Source organism: Gavialis gangeticus, unplaced genomic scaffold (genome assembly GCF_001723915.1).
Source record: "Gavialis gangeticus isolate Ggan-Ray unplaced genomic scaffold, GavGan_comp1, whole genome shotgun sequence".
Taxonomy (NCBI): Eukaryota; Metazoa; Chordata; order Crocodylia; family Gavialidae; genus Gavialis; species Gavialis gangeticus.
In genome coordinates, this window is record NW_017729022.1 from 88,178,119 (window position 1) to 88,194,562 (window position 16,444).

Sequence of the window (16,444 nt, forward strand, 5' to 3'; positions counted from 1 at the left end):
GAGCGGGGAGAGACAGAGAGTGAGGGCAGACCCTACCAATGAATTTCCAGATATGAAGTCCTGTTGGGGACATGTTTCATCAATGGCAGGGCAAGCAATGGCTATTACCCCTGCAGCTCCCTGATGCTGCTTGCTTCAGTGCCTCTGCCACTGGCCCTGCTGCCACTGCCAGGTCCAGATCTGCCCCACCAAGGATTTGACACCCCTGATCCACAGCTACTAATATGCACTTTGTTTTCAGAAACCTTGCTTTCCATTTCCTTCACTATTTAGTGTCACCTAGTAAATGCAAGTCCATCTGACAACAAATGAATATTCCAATTAAGTTTGCAAGAACATGTGTTACATATTCTTTACACTTCCTTTTTATAAAGCCAGCATTACAAATTCAGATTCTGCTTTTACTCTTCATTAAAAGCTTGCCCTTTAATATTTTATAGCTTTTCAATTTTATGCCAATAGAATCGCTGTCTGTAACTTGCAATGTTCCATGTCCTGGATACCTCGTGGCATAATTGTAATAGGCCATTAGAATGTCAAATAGGCAGAACTGTTCTCAAGCTCCAACCAAGGGAGTTATTCCAAGCATACTTAAAGATTTTTTTTGGTGGTGTTCACCACTATTTTTACCATTGTATGTCATGCATTCATTAATACATCCTCACAAAATTCCTACGTGAAGACCTGAGTGCACAACACACTCAACCAGGGCCAAATTTTCTAAAAAGCTTGGCTCTCATTTAGCACCTAAATAAGGACTGGATTTTTAGAAACTTCCAGCCCCTCTTGTTACAATGTTTGTAAGTCAGATTTTCCAAGAGCTCAGGATCCAATACATGCAACTCTCTTGTTAATCCAACCACTTATTTTGGAATTTAAATGAAATCTGAGTTCTTTGAAAGAAAATCTGTCAGCAACCATGTATTCTAAGTCTTTCAAAAACTGAAATTATAATATAGGGCTCACTGCCTTTTGGCAGAAGGCAAATTAAGAGCTGGGTTAAAGCCCCCATGCAAAACAGCACAAAAGCTTCTGCTTACATGTGGGAGCAGGCAAAAACAAGAACAAAACCTTCATTCTTTCCCTCCAGTGTCTTAATCCACAGGTCATCCATTCCTCTGTACTTCTGTCCTCGAAAACTATGTTTTTGATTTATGGTGGCATGTGTATTTAATCCTTAAGCCATCTGCATCCTAATAGCGTGTGGTCAGCATGAAGCACGTGTTTAAGGTATAAGACACTAGGGGTTATTATTTATTGCAGTTCAGCTGTTAGAGCTGCTACAACTTTGCAAGAACTTATATTTGACCCCAAACAGAAGAAACCTGGTCCAAAATTTTGAAACAAGCTTCTGAACTTGTACATTTAATGGGCCTAATTTGAGACAGTAAAGGCCATACTTGCAAAGAACCTGTGTATCTATGGGTTCTGCTGATGTCAATGGGAGCCATGAACAGGGCTAATATGTCTTCAAGCTGGCCTCAGAATCATAATGATAAGGAAAGCCTAAAATAAGGAAACTTCATTTTCTCCAATTACTTGTCTCCCAGTTATATAAGCAACTCTTCCCTCTGCATGGTTACATTTTTATAAACATCCAATTGGGCCTCATCACTGTGACAGATCAGAAAGTGCAGGCAGCTCTGAGAAGGAGCTCCCTTCTGATAAAACTTTTATAAGATGCTGCATTACTTCAGAAAGCAAGGCGCAGAGGCCTATATGAAAATATAAGCAAGACTTCCAATTTTAATTTCAAACAGCAAAAGCCCAAGTAGAGTGACTCACCACTCTTTAAAAACTAATCCCACCCGGAAGAACAAAATGCACAAAAAAGAACAAAAAAGCACAAGAATATACATTAGACAGCTATAGCAAACTACATTTTTTAAATAGTCTGGGCTCAGGCAGTAATTTGTTTGTAAAACTGCTAGAGGATATACAGCTGCAAAAATATATCATAGCTTCTGATAAAGGTAAGTAATAACTTAGCAGCAGCATCCTGGTCTAATTAAACAAGTTACTTTAGGAGACAGTAAGGAAATGAGTGGTTCTATTGTCACTATACAGCCTATAACACCTAATATAATGGTATCCCAGCAACCAGGGGATACTGTAATAATCAGGTTTTTCACTTATCTAGACAGAACTTTACATGTGTAGGTCTCAAAGCACTTTATAAAGAGGACAAGGCATAATTATCTTGCTTCCACAGTTTGTGGGGAAAAAAGTATGTTAAATGAATTTCAAGTTAAGTGACTTGCCTAACATCCCGTTGTGTCATTGGCAGATTTGGGAAGAGAACCCAACAGGACATTACTCAGCAGCAGAGCCTCCCATTACATGAGGCACTGCTACAGACCCACCTGCCTCTAAGTCAGGGATCCCACCCACCTTTAACCTAGCATTTTGCTTTTCTCATTGCTTGGATGTGCATTTGTATAGCTGGATCCTGTTTTCCATTTGTTTACCCGAATCAATCACACTTCAATGTCTATTAGAGCTGCTTGGTAAAATGCCAGCAAAACACTTTTTCATTAGGCATTGCTTGTGCATCTACTCCATCTACAAAGGTGGTTCGATTTTGACAAATATCTCTGCCAGAAATTAGGCAGCTTTTGGAGCAGAAGACTGCAAGGCTTTCAACATCTGATGAAAGTGAGCTTTAGCTCATGAAAGCTTAAATTAGTCTAAGGTGCAGATCTACCCTGCTTTCTTCTTGATTTCAGACTAAGAGGTATATATATATTTCTGCCACTAGGCAACTGGCTGAATGGACTGCCCTAGAGTCAGAGCCCTCATTGCTTTCCTTTTCTCAAAGGATGCTGAAATTTTTGGGGGTGAAAAGATACTGACTGTCCACAATTGGAATTAAATGAAATTTTGAGATGTATAAACCCTCTGTAAAACAACTTCCTTTCTCTACACAGCTCTAATGTTTATTCACTCAGCAACAGTGAGAGAGGTGTTAAAATACAGCTCACTGTGCTCCTCTGTTATCTAATGCCTTTCTAGGACTAATGTGAAAGAGGAGGTGATACCACCTATACTGTGGTACTGGATTGATGTGAAGTTGTCACGGACCCCTCCTTCCAGGGGGGAGGGAGGGCTCTGCCTGGGGGCTCCATGAAAAGCTTTGTCCAGTCTTCCTCCCTTCAACCAAGTTCTAGAGGGGCAAGCCTCTAGCTTCAAGACTCTGGCTCTTCTTCAAAGGCAGGAAGGGGAACAGGAGAAAAGGGTTGTCAGAGTGCCAAAATCCCAAACAGCATAGCAGACACCTCTGCTTCAAACAGAGTCTTTATTGTGCCACCATAGATTCTGTCAGCAGAGTTCTTAAACAGCGTCTGAGCACCTTGGCTAGGGACAGAAGTTACATATAAACTAATTTAAGTCTTCAGAAACTGATTTAAACCCGTAACAGAACAGAAGCTCAGTGCACATAAACCAGTTTCAAAACAGCTGAAAATGGTTTAGGACAAACCTGACTGAATGTAGTATCAGGCTTAACAGATTTAGGTCAAACTGGTTTATGGAATTTCTGTCCCAGATCCCTTTCTAGTTAAAGTTAAAACAGAGTCCTCCCAGCATCCCAGGATGCTTTGCAGCCCTAGGGTGGGCTATGTTGTCTGCTCCAGAGAGCAGGGTTGGCCCTGCCCATCTGCTCCCTAGCCTGAGCAGTGACAGCTGGGTGACAAGGGGGGGGGGGCAGCCTCTGCCAGGCTATTTCTTGCTCATAGCTGGAATGGAGGGGACAGAGCTTAGGGTGGTGGGGGAAGCGGAGGAGGGGGGACCTGAGACAAACTGCCTCTCAGTCTCTGCTCCTGGAAGGCATCTGCTGTGCAGAGGCATCCTTCTCCTCCATTCAGCTAGTTTTCTGGCACACAGCCAGAATGGGCTGTGTGTCTACTTCCTCTTCCTGCTGCCCGCAAGATCTCTTGATTTGCAGCCCAGAATCACAGCAGGAAGACTCTGCAAGGTTGTTCCCTTCTGTTCAATACATGCTTGCTTCAGAAAAAGGACTATTCTTGTTCAAGCCTTTATGAATTCAATGCCACTACCTTTTTCCCCACCCACTGCCTCCTCAGCCTGGCAGGCACTGCCCACCCCCACCTGCCCAGGCAGACACTAGCTAGCCCAGGGCTGGGCCTGGCCACGCCCCCTCCGCCCAAGCAGGGCAGGAGGAAAAGCCTTGGAGCTGTCAGCCTGGGAGGTGTGTTCTAGCATCCCCCATCTTCTGGCTTGAGCCACTACAGACATGTGCCTGCATTTCCTGAATCAAAAGTGAACGTCAGTTCACTTGCTTATCAGTTCAATTGTTGCAGTTTAGACTCACTTGCAGAGACTGAATCGATTCAGCCTCAGGCTTTTTAACTCTGTACTTAGCCCATATCACCAGCTTGACTGTTCCCTTGTGTTCCCTCTCTCCCCCCTGGGATTCTTTCTTACTTCCTCTCCAGCTTCCTTCAAGCCTCCTTTTCATCTTCTCAGAAAGATGTGTATAATGAAATGTAACACAAATATAATAGTTAGCCCAGGAACTAACAGTTGCCCAATAAAATGCAATGTAATGTTATTAAGAACCAAAGAGCAATCTCTGAGGCATGCTGCCAAGCCCTGTCTTATCTTCTCCTGGGGTGAAAAGTGCACATAGATGTACTTAATTTGCCACTTCCCCACTTCCAAATATCTGGAGCATCCTTGGTCACAGATGTCTAGGTGGAATGAGAGCAAAAGAACCAAATCTCAAATCTGCCTCATTGCTCCTTGCTGTTTAAATAGACCCTCAATATTTCCTAGCTTGTAACAGGCCTTCTGTTTTTATACCTTTCTAGTATCTTCTATCTTATTGCCTCACAACAATCCTGCGAGGAAGAGGAAACATTTTGGAGCTTGCCAAAGATCACACCAAAATTCCAAGGCAGGAAGGAGAGAAGTTACCAGGTGACCAAGATAGCAGGAAAGAGAACAGAGATATTATAGCTGGCATGTCATGCACCTTTCATTCTGCCAGCATCCATTTTCTTGGAGGTCCACAAGGGTATAGGAATCTTCATTTTCTATTCAGAAACGTCAGGTAGTATTATAGTATTTCTACCGGAGGAAAAAAAATGCTGGATTTCAACATTTCAACAGTGAGTGAAATAATTTATAGGTCTCAGTTCTGATGATATAAATGAACCAAAAAGCAGAAAGACGTTCTTAGCAAAGGACTTTCCCATCACAGCATCATCCATGGCTGAGGTGAAGCTAGTCAAGCAGTTAAAGTGGGAAGTATGTAAGGTCAGAGCAGGCTACACACCAGCAATCCCTGGCTGCTGAATCATAACCTGAAGCTGTCGTTGGCACACTTAGAAGCAGCCTCTGGACTGGTCTAATGTACTGGGACTGAAGCTGGGGCTGATACAGAATTGGAACCAAAATATGGAGCTGGGATTTGCTCTACTTCTCCGCTGTTCACAGAATCTGGCCCATGGTGTTCTGGCAGACTTCCCTCAGTGTCCTGAGGGAAAGGACTCTTATGACCTTGGTGCTATATTCAGTGGAATTAGCAGAGTGAAATTCATGTGCTTTTAAGGCTTCAGAATTGTTCTTTGTGGTTTGGGATCTGCTTGGTAAAAAGTAATCTCTAAACGTGTTCAAAATTGGTGATCCAATTTAACCAGTGGTATGACAAGGCCTTTTCCCTCCAAATTCTATGGGCTTTTCCAATTTAGCAAGCCTCTGAATGAAATTGGCCAGGTGCAAACTGCTTTTTGCATCTTTACTCCTGTTTTCTTTGCAGCATATTAACTATGAATAATTAAGCAGAACCATTTACAGTGGCAGTATCTGTTTTGGCAGACTGTTTTGTCCTCAAGCTGCCTTTACACTTAATTCTTGCAGGTCTAATAAAGCCTTCTCATTCCAATACAGATTTACCTGGAGATAACAAGTAACAAAAGACTGCTCTCATATTCCTCCTGCCTCAATGTGAAAGTCATTATGAACTTGTCACTCAGTGACATGTTCAACTGGAAAGCCAGAGCCACTCAAAACAACTTTTTTTTACTACCATTCACATGAATATTAGACGTTGCAAGCCCAAAAGTACCTCTTCTGTTTTTCTCACTCTTCACTTTCTATATTCATGCTAAACTCCATAAGAGATGCATGAACCTGACTGTAGTACAGGACCAAGAGAGTGCTGCTACTAGCTGATTATGGGCCAGTGAGAGAGAAACTCTTGACCTCTAATAAGTGTGGGTTTGTCTACGAGCTCTGCTATCAAATTCTGTTGTGCTATATCCTACTGTACTTATAGGAGGCCAAAATCCTGAGCTAAATCCTTGAGCAAAAACTAATTCATCTGGGATCTTGGGTCCAGATGGGTCCTGGAGCCTAGAGCTGCTGATCTGCCTGATCTCATTTCTGGGAAGAAATAGAGCACCTGGCCTACAAAATTCCAAAGAAGTCTGCAGCCTATTCTGATCAAAGGAAAAGTAACAGCACATAGGCCCAATGAGGCAAGATATAAAAAAAGAAGCATCCCAACAAGTGTCCAGCTAAAAGAGTTCTACCAAGGCCATGTGATATGAGCCTATTTTCAAACTGATGCTTTGTACACTTTTTTGTATCCCTGGTCTATTCCTGAGCTATAATAGTAGAAGGCAGCCAAGTAAGATGGCATTCCTCATAAACCGTGCTTGCATAACCTTATACCACCTTTATTAAGACTGTAAGCTCTGAGGGTGGGACATCTTTTTGTTTCCCGTTTTTACAGAAGGAATTTCCAATCCAAAACTGGGGCTTCTAGCTGCCACAAAAAAAAAAAAAAAATGCCAACATTACTGGACACAGTGCCATTTTTTCTCCTTATGGAAGACACAATATTTGCTTAAATTGGCAACCTTTCCTCTCTTTATCCTGAACTCCTCCCTTTCCCATCTCTCCTGGTCCAGTTAGAACAGTTCTTCTTATGCATCTTAAGATATCAGCTCCAGAACTCTCCAGGACAGGACAGAGCTGCAGGATATCAGACAACTGACTAGTTAGCCAACTCTGGATTAAAATGGCAAATAGTGTACATGCCTATTGAATGGGTAATCATTAAAGTTCCATGCTCACACTGACACAAAAACATATATAGTTCCCACCCAGATTTTCCTCCTTATATTCCTACTAGATAAATTGACTCTTTTTATTGTAGCCTTTCCCTGCTTTTGCCCTGCAGAAAATCTTATTTTCACTTCAAATTAATTAGAAACTGTGGGAGTGTATAGACAAAATGGGGACCCTAAACTGAAGCGGTGGGCTTTTAAACCTACTGCTTCAATTTAGGGCAAAGTAAACCTCCATGTCATGCACACACCCTGCACTTACCTGCGTCTCTGGAGGCAGGGAGTGAAGGGCAAGCTGCTGGTGGGCGAAGCCATCCCTGGGCTGTGGTGGAGGGACTGGTACTTCCCTCTGCGGCAGCAGCACCCCCGCCTAGGTGGCACCCGCCTGCAGGCACCCAGCTTGGGCAGTCCTGGGGGGTACTGCAGCCACAGAGGGAAGCACTGGGCCCCCGTGGAGCTCAGGCAGGCAGGCTACCGGGGGGATGGGGAATCAGGTTTGCCGCTTTTCTTGGATGGAGCCTGCTTTCCCAGGGTGCTGCCAAGCTGCCTGCAGAGCCCCTGAGCTGCATGGAGCCCAGTGCTTCATTCCACAGCTGTAGGGGCAGCAAACTAAAACTCCTCTAAAAGTTTTAGTTTGCTGCGCCCCAAGTCATTTAAGGTGCATTATGCCACCAAAATTCCTGCAGCAGCTGGAATTAATGCACAATACTCCGCTGAGGCGTGCAAATGCTGACGCCATTAAAGCAGTGCAAAAGCATTTAGCCCACTTTTAAGTGTCATGCACACATGCTCCTCATTTTGTCTACACATGGCTTGTTATTCTGAGTCATCCAGACACAGTTCCAACTGTAGAGTCTTAAGTGACTGATACTTTTGACCTCTGAAACTTTCTTACCTATCTAAAACCAACAAAGTAAGATGGACTGAGGAGAAAATAATTCCTCTTCTACATGTAAACAGTATTTGAAAGAAGTGAAAATATTGAAAGGACTAAGAAAATTCAGATCTGGATTCAGATCAGAAGCCAAGACTTTCCAAAATTTGGAGGGGATGTAGATACAGAGTTCCATTTAAGTCCATCTCTGAGCATAGAGTGTACTGCAGTGAAGAGATCTTCTACCAAACACCCTATAAACCAATTAAACCCTTTATTCCTTGATTTGGGAATGCTGGATCAACCTTAGAAGTCTGGATCCAAAATTCTGAATTTCTCCATTCCATTTCTACTCCCAATATGCAACAAAATTGGCCTTAGTCACAGGCCTCAGAAACATCAGTATGGATTAAATCTAGGATCTTTGGAAATTAAATTAAAAGAACTTCTGTACCTATGCAACTGCATTGTTAGCTTGCATTGTCACCAAGGACTGATCCCAATCCCCTTTCATAGAATCGTAGAAGTAGGGTCAGAAGGGACCTTGTAGATCTTCAAGTCCGACCCCCTGCCTGGGCGGGAGAAAAACTGGACTCAAATGAGACCAGCCAGGTAGGCATCAAGCCTCTTCTTAAAGACCCCCAGGGTAGGAGCCAGCACCACTTCCCTTGGAAGTTGGTTCCAGCTCCTAGCTGCCCTAACTGTGAAGTAGTTCTTGCGGATGTCTAATCTAAACCTACTCTCCAATAACTTGTGTCCATTATTCCTTGTTATGCCAGGGGGCGCTAGGGGAAACAGTGTCTCTCCCAAACCCTTCTGGTCCCCCCTAGTGAGTTTATAGACAGTCACCAGATCCCCCCTCAGCCTTCTCTTGTGAAGGCTGAACAGGTTTATGTCCTGCAGTCTTTCATTGTAGGGTCTGCCCTGTTGTCCCCGGATCATGCGGGTGGCCCTCCTCTGGACCTTTTCAATGTTGTCCACATCCCTCCTGGAGTGGGGCGCACAGGACTGGATGCAGTACTCCAGCTGTGGCCTGACCAGCATCGCATAGAGGGGGAGGATCACCTCCTTGGCTCTACTTGAGATGCACCTGTGGATGGACGACAAGGTCCGGTTAGCCCTGCCAACCGTGACCTCGCATTGTCGGCCCATGTTCATCTTGGAGTCAATAATGACTTTCTCCTGCTTGGTAAGACCTTGATATTTAAGTCCTAGATTAGAACTAACGATGCCACAAACTTATTCCCTATTATGTGTGTGAATTCTTATGTCAAGCCTATCAAGAAACTAAAACCAATATCCTTTTCATTAGGTCACATCAACAACAGTGAAAATCCAAGACAACAAAGTTTTGACCATCAGCGCTGACTGAAAAAAACAACAGTTTAAAATGGTTTCATTAAAAAAAATTAATGCTTTCTAAATCAAAATGTTTTTTGAAATAATTGTTTTTGCCAAAATTTTATTTATGAAAAAAGAAAAAATAGCTCTGAAAAAACAATGGCATATTTCATTTAAAAGGCTCTCATTTTTTAAATTTTATTAATTATCTATTGTAATGTATATGCCATAAAAACTGAAATGAAAAATAGTTTTGTCTGAAGCTACTTTCGGGACAGTTTCTTAAGCAGACAAATTAAAAATCATGGATTTCATCCAGACTGGAACAAAAACTTTCCACAAAGCTTTACCCTCAACCCCTACCCAACTCAGTGGAATGCAGGTACTCAACATCTCCCATAATCAGTTTCAAGCAACACTGAAGACTTACCTACTGGTTACACATTTTCTGAACAAGCTCCATTATTGCTTTCTGAACATCTTCTTTTCTATATACCCTCTCCCCCCCCCGCCCAAATAAGAAATAAAACAGAGACCCTGACTATCTGGAAAACTTTTTATAAAAGTTATTTCTTTCTCTGTTTTTTGGCTTGTAAAAGAGATATTAACCACCCTTTCCTGATCAAATTCCAGCTCTTATAATTACTTTCTGTTTATCATAAATCCTACATTTTCATCTTAATTCATCTTTACTCGAGTCAACAGTTCGTAATGTACTTCACGATTTTTGTAAATCTAAACTACTATATCAATGTCACTCATGATTATTATTTGCTTGCTGATTTCCATAGCAGATTAGCAAGGGGTATTTGAACTTCCCTCAACTGCTGCATATTTTGCTTTGACATTTCCAAAGAATTAAATCATATTTACATCTGCAAGCTTGTTTTGTGCTTTCAGTGTCTGGACACTGTTGAAAAAAGGTTTATAGGATAATATCTGTTTAAATAGGTATTCAATAGTTAAAATGGAAATAAAGATCTCTACATATCAAAGTATGACATTTATGGAAAAAAACCATCTTGGACTAAGCTATTTTGAGTGGATAAGAAGCACACTGTCCTTTTAATACTGTATTTTTGTACAGCAGTAGTTGTTCAACAGATAGCAGGAAGTGGTTCCTTAGCCACTGTGATCCATGTTCATATAGACATATACACCTATCTGCACCATCAACTTGGCTATGGCTCATTTATTTTTTCCCTCAGGAATAAAGAAATCATTTAAGGTTATGCCAAGTGTGTCAACAATTGTTCAGAAAAATACACTAAGAAAACATATTGGGGGAAATGTGCCCTTGGTATAATTGTATTCCAAATAATGAGGTTATTCTTGGGGAAAACGTCATCCATATAATCTAAAAGTGATCAAGACCGTATACAGAAAATAAGATATGGCCCAAACCTGCAGTCCAAGCTCAAGCCGAACCTATTTCAGGCTTGAAAATGTCTGGTGAACTTAGTTTTTCATTTTTACTCGCAAGCTGCTATGCTTCCATGTTCCTGTCCAACCACAAACAGGGCACTTTAGAAACCACACTTAAAAAGGATGTTCTTCTGAGATTTCCATCCCAGCTTTTAGGATATTCCGATATTTGAGATAAACATCTGAAACTTCTGGTCAAGTATCTGAATGAGCTGTCTAAAACCTTTTATAAAGTAAAAATCTTTTACTAGAAAGATACAGTTTCAAAACAAAACTAGATACAGACCATTTGAACTAATTTTAAAGAATGTGGGGAGGGAAGCTCCCCCTCACCCCATTAATAAAAGACAGACCCCTCTACCATAGTTTCAGCCTATAAACTCTGTAAGGATGATATTTTTCATGGTGCAGCTGAATAATACAAAGCCTATGAAACACTTATCTGTTATGAAGGTTTTAATGGGCTGGAGCCCAGCCCAACAACATCTTGGAAACCCAAAAGGAGGGAGAAGAATCCAACTAACTACAGCTCCTACAAAGCTGGCAGTCTCCCCTGGTTGAAGGATGCCCCCTTGATTTTGCCTTTCAGTGGTGAACAAGAGTCTCTTTTACTTTTTTGGTAGGGTTCTGTTGAATTCAGTGTTGTTTCTTGGGGAGGAGTTTGGTGGGAAGATCGGTGATGGAGTGACAGTTGAAACCCCCTGTATGAGAGAGGATGAAGTCTTGGAGAGGATGCTGGGGGATATGTCCCTTAGTGATAACGTGGTACAATGGCAGGGTGGTGGGGAGAGGTGGGATGGAAAAACATTACTTTTATCTGTATGTGAGTAGGTGTTGGGAAGCATGGGTGGGATTGGTGGAAGAGCTTGCTTGTGTCAGGGCTTGGGCAAGCAAGTGGTGGTTGATGGGAGGGGGGAATTTGAGTTCACAGGTTTTGGGATCTTGTTGGGGGATCCTGTGTATGAGTTGTATATTGTAGGCCACTCAGATCTTTATGGATAGGGCATGATATAAATCTAATAAGTAAACAGTGGTAGTCCTTTTGCTGGCCCTTTACACTGTGAAAAATGTCACCCAGAGGTAGCACCTCAGAAGACAATTGGCAAGACCATCTGGCATCATGTTTAACCAAGGCCAGAAATTACTGACCACTGTTTGGGCAGTTTTAAACCCACCACTCATGGGTCCCATTTCTCTGAAGAGAGATAAAGCACATGAAAGAAACCTGGGATGATACAACAGTCCATCAGGTTTGAGGCCTGATGTTGGATTCTCAACATCAAAAGTGGTGAAGAGGCTTTGAAGGAAGAGAGTAAGAGACTACTTGGATTGGAAAGGGAGAAGGATTATTAGCACCATGTCCATACACTAGAAAATTGTTGAGCACATTTAAAACTAAAGGGCTGTTTTCCAGTCTTTTTTTTTGTTTTTTGTATGGGACCTGGTTTACATAAAAAAAGCTGAACTTTTGTTTTGGTTGGAGATCAGATTACCCCACTAACTTCTATTGAGAGGTAGAAATTACATTACAGAAATGGAGGCAGTGATATTACATAGCTAAAAATTCAGTATGCCACCTGGTACTACATTAAGCTCTGTGACTGTTGCCACCCCTTACCTTCAAACTCATTGGGTGCATATACATATGCTATTAAAGCAACAAAATAAACTGTGGTGCAGTTTGCACCAGAGCCAGCTGCTCCTTGGTGCAATGTCTACACATGCGCCCAGGTCTGCAGCACTCTGACCTAGGGCAGAGCAGCCCTGGGCTGGCAGGGGGCCCAGAGAAGGAGTTAGCCCTGGGCTCTGTGTGGCAGCGTTGGGTGGCAGAGGGGCTGACTGGGGTACAAGGGTGTTAAAGTGTGGGGCTAAGCAGCAGGCAGCCCCTGCACTTTAGCACTCTCGTACACCAGCCAGCCCATCACTGTCTACATGTGCATCAGTACGCATAATTACTCTGCCATAGGATAGTACTGTAGATGATGTGTGATTATCTCTGGCAGAGTTAATTTACTGTGCCTTAATACTGGCACACGTGTAGACTATGATGCTTTACTGAAGAGCTAATTAGTCAACTCCACAGTAAAGTGCATGTGTAGATGCACCCATTGTGTCTGACAGTAATGCCCTCAAGATACGTTGTGCTGCTGAGCATGGAATGCCTTACTGAACTGGAATCAGTATAGGCACATCAATAGCACTGCTAATGGCAGTGCCCAGCACCAGGTGCACATACCAGTAGACGTTCATTTTAGGAAGTAGCCTACATGGACCACTGTGGCAAGTTTGGGGGCACTGATGCTGGGAATGTGTAAGTTTGTCATCAAGGCCTGAAACCTGAAGAGTCAAACCCATAGGAAATAGTTGTGAGATGCTTAGGAAGTTTCTATATTGTGGGTCAACAATAATAAGAGGTGGTCATACTATCCATCAGTACCCCCTGTGATAATTCACTCTTCTTTGCTGCCTAAGATAAATTATACATATCCACAACACAGTCAGATGCTGCCTCGTGTCTTTTCTCACCCTCCATCAATATTTTTTAAAGTCCTTCTGCTATTGTCCTGAAATGCACCTGGTGGTTGTCATTGTACCAGTAATTGCTGTCTTGTTTGTTCTTCTTAAGCAAAACACATCATCTACAGAATATATGGAGTTACCAGCTTTTTCCTCCCTTCTCCTGCATTACTATCAACTAGACTATGAGTACCAAGCTCATTCAGTCCTGTGGGCCAGATAAGTAGCGTTACGGCTAACAGCATGTGTGTCGGCTTTAGCCCCATGTGTCATATGCAGCATGTACTAGCGCTGGCCCTAAGTGCACCATACAGCACATGGTCCAGGAAGCATTCTTCATGCAGACCTTGTGCCAGAGTGGCACCGTGCACTGGATCTGGCACAGATTGTTGGCCTGCTCCAGACCGGCCCTGGATCTAGGCAGTAGGTCTGGTCTAGTGCAGGCACCACATGTAGCACATGCTCCAGACTGACCCTGTGCCATATATAGCCTATGCCAGATGGGCGCTACGTAAGTGCAAGCAGCACATGGGGATGGGGCCAGCACGTGCATCAGAAATCTCTGTAGGCCAGATCTTTGACACCCATGAACTAGACCAATGCAATCCATTTATATAGATGTGACAACATAAAAGAGCCTGAAAAGGCCTACCATTAAGGAGCTTTAGAGAAAGGGTGTAACTTCTGTCCAGAATAAGAGAGCCTAGGAGAAAAAGTCCCAGGACTGCAATGCAGTTTGTCAAGGAATTTCTGTGCTGTGTGTTACTCACGAATAGAGTGGGTTGACAATTTTCCAACATTTTTCTTTTGGAAAATGCCAATTCATGACAATCAAATGCATTTCATGCTATTCCATGGGAATGGGCTGATTTCAATTACATCTTGTTTACAAAAACTACAAGTGAAGCATGCTGACAACATTGCAGAACATTTCTTCTTTTTTTTCCTTCCTCTTCAAACTGACTGCTTTGAAAAATCTTAAAAAACAAGAAAAAAATCAAAATCAAAATATCATTTACCTGAAGCAAATTCCCCCTCCCCCCAAGAAATATGAATTTTAGGGGAGATTTTGTAATTTCAGCTTGTTCAGAATCAGAAACATGAAAAAATATATTGTAATGTTTTGTGGAACAGAAATTCAGAGTTCCAGCCAGCTCTGCTCATTAGTTTATGCTAAGCATTTGTCTCTCCAAGTTTAAAAGGTTTGAAATGGAGAAGGCTGGGGTACTAGTACTTCCATGGGCTGGGGAAAGAGCATGCTACCCAGGTATCCTGGTGGGTTTAAATAAAAACAGTTTTGGGGCTTGAGCTTTAAGACTAGATTTGCGGCCAGCTGCAAATGCTCTTGGAGCACTGTAGGCAAAAAAGGAACAAGCTCTAGAAAAAAGATGGCTATATGAAGAATAGTCTAATATAAAAACCTGCATCATCATCTCTGCCCCTTCTGAACACAAACACATTACTTGAATTTTAATCCTTTGTTTTGGAGTAGTAGGTTTTTAGTAACAAATCCTAAATTATAGGCTGCATGAACAGTTGGAAATGCTGAACAAGGCATTTATCATTCTGTCATACTGAGATATAAAACTAACACTCCATCCTTTTTATTTTTAATTATCAGCTTCTGCTCAAGAATATGGCAAAGCAAGTTCACTAGAGTTTTCCATCCATGAATTGCAGCTGCTGTCTCCACCCCTCCCCCTCAAGTGTGGGGGTTTGATTTTTTATTTTTTTTAACTGTGCAATAAATGTCAAGAGACTTGCTTGTTGTTAGGGACAGGATAGCACTGAACATAAAATCTATCTAGAAACTAAAGTGCTTTCTGTTCATTTGAAGATTTGTGATGATCGCTTTCTGGGCTAGATGTGTTTCTTCTGTTCTACTGAATTCCACTTGATTGAGGCAAAGGATGCAATTTCAAGTCAAATTAACAGAAAACTGTTTTACCAAGATGCAGATGGTTCTTTATATAGGAGCCTTGCTTCATAACAAGATTATAAACCTTCTAATATTTAGGGCCAGAGCCATATCCAGGCTGAACAGGGTCCTGCCACCAGACTTTAATGTCACCTTTCCAGGTAAAGGGAGAAAAGCTTACTGGAACCAGAAGTCACAAGGTCATAGTGTATGTTCTCTGCCACAGAAAATACCATGTTCATTCAGCATTGAGATAGACCAATGGCATGTTGCAAGGAAGCCCTCCAGTACCACAGATGGCAAATCCTTACTGTTTAGGGCTCTAAAGCCCAAATTCAAAGAGCCCTTCCATACTCCAGTTCAGTCCCTGTTATTACAAGGACTGTAGATAAGGCCTTTAAAAAATTACTGTGATGCATTAAAACCCTGCACAAGGCCTCACAAACACTGCTCTTTCGCTAACTTCATAGGGCCCCCTCTCACGTTCATTATGGCAGTAGTACTTAGAGGCACTTACATTTCCACTAGGTAAGTCAGAAGGGCCTGTTATTTGATCTAAGTAATAAGGTAATTCTCCACTTGATTCATACAGTGTATGCTTGATGCATGCGCCAAGCCTAGTAGGAGATGCTCTTCAGAAGTTAAAGGCAAAAAACCTAACAACATCATTTCATCAGTCAGTCTTTCATCAGTTCACTGGGACTGCCCTGCTTCGCAAGACATGGGATGGCCAGGGTGAAGGCATATTTATACCCAGCATTTGTGCTGATCTATTAAAGGATCACCTTGAGAAGCTGGGCACCTTCAAGTCAGCTGGTCCTGACAGATTACACCCTACAGTACTCAAGGAACTGGCAGGTGTCATAACCCAACCATTGGCAAAAATATTCACAAACTCGTGGTGCTCAGGTGAAGTACCTGAAGACAGGAAAATGGCCAATATGATACTCATCTTCAAGAAAGGGCGGAAGGTAGATCCCAGGAATTACAGGCCAATCAGCTTGACCTCAATCCCCAGTAAGATTTTGGAGAAAATTATCAAGGAGACCTTTCTAGATAAGCTGGCTGAGTGCAACATCCTGAGGGATAGCCAGCACGGGTTTGTCACAGGTAGGTCTTGCCTGACCAAGCTCATCTCCTTTTATAACCAGATGACATATCACCTGGACAAGGGAGAAGAGATTGACATTATATATCTGGACTTTCAAAAAGCCTTTGATTTGGTGTCCCACAGCCTCCTTAAGGAAAAATTCGCCAAATATGGCCTCGGCTACA

The 16,444-nt window shown here is 42.4% G+C and overlaps 1 protein-coding gene across 1 annotated transcript in view; it reads right to left on the reverse strand.

The window, feature by feature from the left end:
• The window catches only part of RERG (RAS like estrogen regulated growth inhibitor), a 220,397-nt gene that overhangs the window by 133,392 nt on the left and 70,561 nt on the right, over positions 1-16,444 (reverse strand). The gene's annotated exons all lie outside the window — the stretch shown is intronic.